The 7490-nt window shown below is 37.5% G+C and overlaps 1 pseudogene; it reads right to left on the bottom strand.

Annotated features, from left to right (window-relative positions):
- Positions 1 to 4159: 4159 nt before the first annotated feature.
- On the bottom strand, positions 4160 to 6697 carry LOC132168998 (putative disease resistance RPP13-like protein 3; annotated as a pseudogene).
- Between the last annotated feature and the right edge of the window lie 793 nt (positions 6698 to 7490).

Genomic DNA, 7490 nt, shown 5'->3' with positions numbered 1-7490 from the left:
GCTTGAATTTTCTTGGATTTTTTCTCTACTGACCGCCTGGGTTGGTGTTCTTGAAGATTTGGGTTGTTCTTAAATTGAACCCAGTTTTGAGGTCCAGTTTTTTCTCCACATTCAACATGTTCTTCGTCATGAATTGCAAGAACACCAACCCAGGTGGGTAGAGAGAGAGAAAAGAAGAGGTTTAAGAGAGAAAGATGGGTTTTGAGGAGAAGAGGGAGAAGAAGGTTAGAGAAATTCCGTGAAAATACTCAGTTTGGTTAGAAATTGTCTTGATTACTTCTCAGATTAAACAAAAACAAGAAGAGAAAGGAAGAAGAAGAAGAATGGGTTTAGAGAGAGAAAGGAAGAAGAAGGAGAAGAAGCGTGAGAAAAGGAACCGTTCCATGAAATCATAGCCTTTGTTTTCTGTATAATCTCAGCCGTTAGGAGATTTAACAACAAAACTACCGCACCTAAGAAAATAAATGGCTAAAAAAGTAATTTTACAAGGATCATGTGTTGGAAGGCACAAAACAAATGTTACACAGTATCAAGGCGGGCTCCATTGCGGTTGCCAAACGCCACCTAAAAGTCACATAATAAAGTGCACCACCTAGAGTTTTAGTGTTCATAATGCAGCCATCAATGTGAACTAAATCAAGAATAGTAGACTTTCTTGATGAAGAGGATTTTTGAAACGAAACTCTTCTTTGTTCCAACAAGACAATGAGTATATGGTATTAGTGACGTACATTTATTATTAGGGAGGAGTTGCTCCTTGGCAAGAATTTGAAGTCCCTTCTCACTCATTTGACCAAGCCTCTTGTACCATACCTCAGTGGAGTTTTTATTTCAATAACAATCGCATCACCCTTGACTAGTTTTGCATTTGTCCTATAGAGAGTGTTAATCTTTTTTCCCTTGGCTAAGATAAGAGAACCTTTATTTAGTTTCTACTGTCTACCTCCAAGGTAATTGTGGTAGCCTTCATCATCAAGTTTCCTAATAAAAATCAAGTTGAAGCACATTTCATAAACATGTCTCACATCGTTGAGAATCAATTTGCACTCTATGTTGGTTTCTAGCTGTATATCTCTCATGCCCACAACTTTACACTTTACTTCATTTCCTATCTTGACCCAACCAAAATCGCCACTGGTGTAGGAAGAGAAGAAATCTCTATGTGGAGTAATATGAAAAGATCATGTTGTATGAACTACCCATGTAGATTCATCACATGCGAGATTAGCATAAGCTTCATCAAAAAGCAAATACCACATCACCATTGGATGCAACTGCTGCAGTTTTTTTTTTTTTTTTTCCTTGACGTTCTTTGTCTTTTTCTTTCAATTGTTCGATTTTAAACTTTCTGCACTCTCTTCTTATATGCCCAAGCTTGCCACAGTGAAAACATTTAGTGTTTGTTTTTTAGTAAGATTTTCCTCTTGACTTGTTACGACTGTCATACCTGTGAGGTTTTATGCTTTTACTTCTCCCCTGTCTTTCTATAACAATTGCCTCTAAATGAAAAGAAATACCTTGCTATTTTCTTCTTGCCACTTCATTGAACATGTTGTCTTTTACCATACCCATAGTTATCACATTGTTGGGAGCCGAATTACTGAGTGACACCACCAAGGTTTTCCAACTATCTGGCAAAGAACTTAACACAAGTAATGCTTGCACCTCATCATCTAGTGCAAGTTTTATGGTAGACAACTCATTCAACAATTCCTGCACATTACTTAGATGCTCTGTAACACTATGCTCATCTTTGTATTTCAAATTCACAAGCCTTTAATAATTGAGACAATTTTGTTTCACCATTTTGCCTAACTGGTTTCTCTCAATCTCATTGGAAATTGTGATGATCCGTTTCCTATAAAAATACCATGCATTTTTTAAGCATATTAGAAATTCATATTTTTAAATAGTTTTATTAAAAAATCACGTGTTTCTCACATATTATTTTAAGAAATGCTAGGTGCTTTATTAATATTCTTTTTGTGTCCTCCTCGTCCTAGGTTGCCTTATACCGGCTAATTAAAAAATCACGTGAGAATACATATTAAGTGACATATGGCAAATTTATAGGCTAAGTTAAAAATTTTCTTCTAATACAATTTGGAGGAAACTTGTGTTCATTGAGAACAATGAGGGCATCAATTCGGTTATTTTTGTAAACAATTTCAGGAAGAGAAAAGCAGCAAACAAAGCAAAAATAAAGAAGTGGATTGAAAGAGCCAATCGTTTGCTTGTCAATATATATTCATAATGTTGACTTTGATGATGAAGTTGTGATGATTGAGAAATTATGAAGTGAAAGACTAAAGTAAAAGAGTTGTCACAGATACTACATTTTTTAAAAACAAAATGATTAACAAATTGCCGTCATAAAAGCAAATATTAGTTCCACAGTCAAGAAACTAACAAAAATAATTTAATCATACATAATAATGTAACAAGCTAACAACAAAGAGTAATAATTTAAAATTACTATTTTAAACAAGAGTGGTGGAATTCCACGGGACATAAATTTTTAGTAAACTTATGTAACCCGACCTCTAAAAGTGACAGATGTCCCTTACCATTTGAAAAACACATTTTGTGACATAATATAACTCGAAAATTCTTCCTAATTAAAAGAAACCAAGGAGATGAAAGGCAGCAGAACTCCATCCAGGTGTCAAAAGATAGAATTTTAATCTCTATGGCAAAGCTTAAACCTGTTAAGCTACAAGAGCCTAAAGCCAGATGAGTTCAGAAACATCAGAAAAACCATTCAAAAGAGTTTAATGACAAAAATCCAAACATTTAAACAATGGCAATCCTTGGCACACTCCTTTCCTTTCCAATTGGCCCAGTATTAATAGCAGATCCTGCATGCAACCAGAACAGAACATGCACAACAGGCTTACAATTACATTCAAACCATATTGTTTGCGAATTCTCCGGCTTAAAGAACAATGGCGCCTTCTGTTGATGGGTTGGTCATACTTCTAACAATGCATGGAAAGACTAACAACGATGATTCCCAGCCCTATTCATCCAAATACGTGCATATTCTCCTTCTTGTTATTGAGAAACAGGGGACGTAAAACAGAGCACTCCAGCCTTATCAAACCAAAGTCTTTCAATCAGCAGAATAACGGCTGATAGCCGTTAGTTATGTACTGCTGTATTGGTCCTCCATCAATCCCCCTCCCTCCTAAAAACCACATGATAACAGTAATTGAAGGGGACGACTTCATGAAAGCAATAGAGAGGAACACCATTTCCATTTCCGTTGAAGTTCTATATTATCACATAATTAATTAAATTGATAAATTTATTTTCAAAATGAATGTTAGTGACTATATATTGTTTTCAACAACGAAAAGATCAAAGGACTAGATATTTAGCTGCAAATGTTAAAAGTGAGAATATAAATGAAAAGGGAAAGAAAAGTATACTTGCTTTTCCCGCATTTGATTAAAAAAAAAAAAACAATGCGAACAAGGTGACAATGGAGTCTCAGTGTCTCACCAAAGCCTTAAGAAGATAACAATGATGACTCTTATCTCTATTTGGTGTCTCTTCTCCTTCTTGTAGCAGAATCTACATGTGCTGAAAAATAGGGTGTTATGAGTACACTTGTGAATGTTGAGTCTTACATTGAGAAAATATAAAAGAAAAGAGTAGTTAATATATCTAAGTGGATCTTAGCCCATTAGCTTAGGCTTTTTGGCTAGAGTTGTATTCAACTATGTATATTAATGTACTCTTGGTAAAAATTCCATAACCATTTTATCTCCCAACACAAAGGATGTAAACAGACAAATCCAGCTTTATCAAACAAAAGTCTTTCAATCAACAGAATAACGGTTGCTAGCCGTTAGTCCCCCACCAATCCCCCTACCTACTAAAAACCGTGGGGCTGCTCTCCTGCATGAACATCTTACCACTGTTTCCATTTCCGTTGAAGTTATCTATTATCACATAATTAATTAAATAAATTGATGAATTTATTTACAAAAAGAATATTAGTGACTATATATATATATTGTTTTCAACAACGAAAAGATCAAAGGACTACATATTTATATTTACGTGCTGCAAAAGTTAAAAATGAGAATAGAAATGAAAAGAGACAGAAAAGTATACCTGTAAAATGGATGATATCATTACTTGAACCCACGGATCAGTAATATTTAGCTGAACCGATCACTAGCTTACACCTAACCGTCGTCTGCAATTCTCGAAGCATCCTTGTCAATTCGAAATTGTAATCTAACACCTCCACCTTTTGCAAAGCAGTCAAACTCCATAGTTCCGGAGGGAGCATTGTCAAACTGCGGCATCCTGCGATAACCAAATATCTAAGGCATGGCATTGCACCTTCCTCTTGTTTCCATTCTTTAACTTGTTCCAAACATTGCAATTTAAGGACTTCAAGTCTAGGAAATGAATGATCTCCAAAGACGTGCAGATTTCTAATACTGTCACACCCTTTTATTTTCAGTATCCGAAGATTGGGAAGGTTTCCCAGCACTGTCATGCCGCCACCTTCTGGTAACTGAAGATGATGTTTTAAGGTTAGTTGAGTGATTGTCAATGGAAATGAACTCGAATCACTAGGAAGCATTGGGAATTCCTCGATTTTCAATTTTTGAAGATAACGTAAATGGTGAAGGCCTTCCAAAAAATCTACTGTTTTGTTCACTTCTTCAAGATTCAAGCACTTGTCGACAAATCGTATTTTTAGTTCCCTTACACGAGGAAACTTGTCCAGTGTGACAGCAAAAGTTTGCTCTCCATCATCCCAACTTGTTGAAGTGGAAAGGACTTGGAGGTTCCATAGAACTTCATCCAACTGGTAAGGCAACACGAACCTATCCAGATACAGATTCCTCAAACGCTGCAGCTTAAATATCCCACTTACTCGACAATCTAACAAAAAACGTCCACCCTCTATGACAAGTGTTTCTAGATTCCTAAGGTTACCAAATGAATCAGGAATAACACTTACCATAGATAATTTTATCCTCAAGTGGATCATTGTTTCTATGCTTTTGGGAATTGAGTCGAGTACTATACACTCCAAATTAAGCACCCGAATCAACTTGAAGTTTTTGATGAACAAATTCAAGTCTCTATCTCCGACATCGCCAAAGAACAACAAAGAACGAGCACATGGAGGATCAAAGAAGTTTAGGACATTGTATAGAGGAAAGCTACCATCATCATGGAAGGATAGTCTACGAGATTTGATGGAGAATGAAAGGTTACCAGCTCTAAGTAGCTCAAGAAATTTGTCTTCCTTGCTCTTAGATATGCAGAGGTCTCGCAGAAGATCGTGAAAACGACATTTTTTTACGCCTTCATCTGTCGCCCTCCTACTCACTTGGATCAAGCTTCGATCAATAAGCTCTTCCAAGTAATCTTCGGCAACATCCTCTACGCTTCTATTGCCAGTGTGCTGTATAAATCCCTCAGCTGTCCATAGGTGGATCAATTGCCTTACAGAGATCTCAAAGTCTTCTGGGTATACACCAAAATACAAAAAGCATGGTTGCAAGCGTCGAGGTAGGTTGGTGTAGCTTAAGGCCAAAATGTCTTTGCAGATTGGATTAGCCTCAGTAAGGTACCAATTTACATTGCCAATTAATTTGGACCATTCTCGGGATGTCTTCTCTCTATTTGCTAAAAGCCCCCCTAAAACTACAATGGAAAGTGATAAGCCACGACAATCATCTGCGATTTTTCTCCCTAGAGTTTCTAACTCGGGAGGACATGTTCTTCCCCAAAACACTTTCTTACTAAAGAGTTCCCAACTTTCGTCTTTGTAGAGAAATCGGAGAAAGTAGGGAGGAGTAGAGCTTGAATGTGAAGCTACTTCTTTTATGCGGCTGGTGATCAATATTCTACTTCCATTCCAATCAAGGAAAAGCAGTTCTTGCCTCATCCCATAATTCAGTTTTCCAAATGTCGTCCATGACTATTAGGTACCTTTTTCTTTGCAAGCATTTGAACAACTGCTCTTTTAATTTTTCTACACCCATGCCTTCTAGTGTCCTCCACAGATCTGATATTTTTATACCCATTTCTTCTTCTAATATCCTTTGCAGTTCTAATATTTTCATCTGTTTCAAAATTTTAAGCAAGAGCTCTTTAATTCTAAAATCTTGAGATACATACACCCATGCACGACACTCAAAGTGCCTCTTGACGCCAACATTGTTGTAGATTTTCCGTGCAAGAGTTGTCTTCCCCAGCCCTCCCATTCCAATGATCGAAATGACATCACACTTACGATCCCCTTCAGTAAGTTGCTTCACTAGTGTCGATGTGTCATCAACAAAGCCCACCACGTCATCTTCCTCAACTTCTCTCCTACGCTTGTGTAGTGCCTCCGTCGCCGCTGCCGCCGCTTCATCTACACTCTCTGTAGCTCTTTCAATGCCATACTTTTCTCTATTGTTGTAGATTTTATTGATTTCATTCTCGATGTCTGCAATCTTATTTCGAACTTCCCGAAGCATCATTGCGTGCATGGGGCTATGAAATATCCTCTCCACTAGGCTTCGCCTCCTGTGCTCTGCAACCTTGAGGATATACATATCAATAACATCCTCAGCCTCGTAAGCCACCTCCCTGATCTGTCCGACTACCTCCTTCACTATTGGATGCTCATTCCGTTTTCCCACGGAGCTCTCCAGGAAGATATTTATAAGCCTAAGCTCCCTATGGAGTGACTTGACTTGATCCTCCACTCCACCAAAGAAATTTGCTTCCTTTCCGAGTTGCTGGGACAAGTACTCTACCAGGAAATTAACAACATGGTCGGCCATATGCTAGAAATGTTGGAAAGCTGCTAACAAATTGTTTGTCTCTCTCTCTCTCACTGTTTTTGGTCTTTACTGTTTCTTGGTTGCAGATGGTAGTGATAATTAAGGAGAAAAAGAAATAAGAGGAAAGGAAAGAGACTCTCAGAGATGTGAAGAAAGGGTTGCTCAATTTGGTTCTTGGAAATGTTAGGAAATTAATCTTATTTTCTAAGATCCGTGAGATGCGAAAAATAAGAAGATGCGGAATAACAAAGATAAGCAATCACACACGATACAAAGATTTAAGTGGTTCGGCTTAACAAGCCTACATCCACTGACGGAGATGACTCGGAGAAAGTCCACTATCAAAAGATGGAGTACAAAAATAGTAGAGAGAAAATCACTCAGATCTCAAAGCCTCAATACACTCAAATCTCACTATCACACGAGAGATTATTCCCAAAATAGAATACAAAAGACAGATGTACAAACTCTTTTTTTGCTGAAATAGATGGCGGCTGATCTCTATTTTCTTCTCTCACTCTGCAGCACCTTTTTCTTCTAATTACTTGTGTTTTGCTCTTCCAAAAACCACCAAGATGAAAAAACACTGCAGCAGCCCTTGTACCCACTCTCTCAAATTCTCTCCTTTTTCTCTACGCTTTGGTGCTCACATATACTCACTTTTTGGCACACACCCAAAGG

Source organism: Corylus avellana, chromosome ca2 (genome assembly GCF_901000735.1).
Source record: "Corylus avellana chromosome ca2, CavTom2PMs-1.0".
Taxonomy (NCBI): Eukaryota; Viridiplantae; Streptophyta; class Magnoliopsida; order Fagales; family Betulaceae; genus Corylus; species Corylus avellana.
This window is presented reverse-complemented; position numbering and strand designations above follow the sequence as displayed.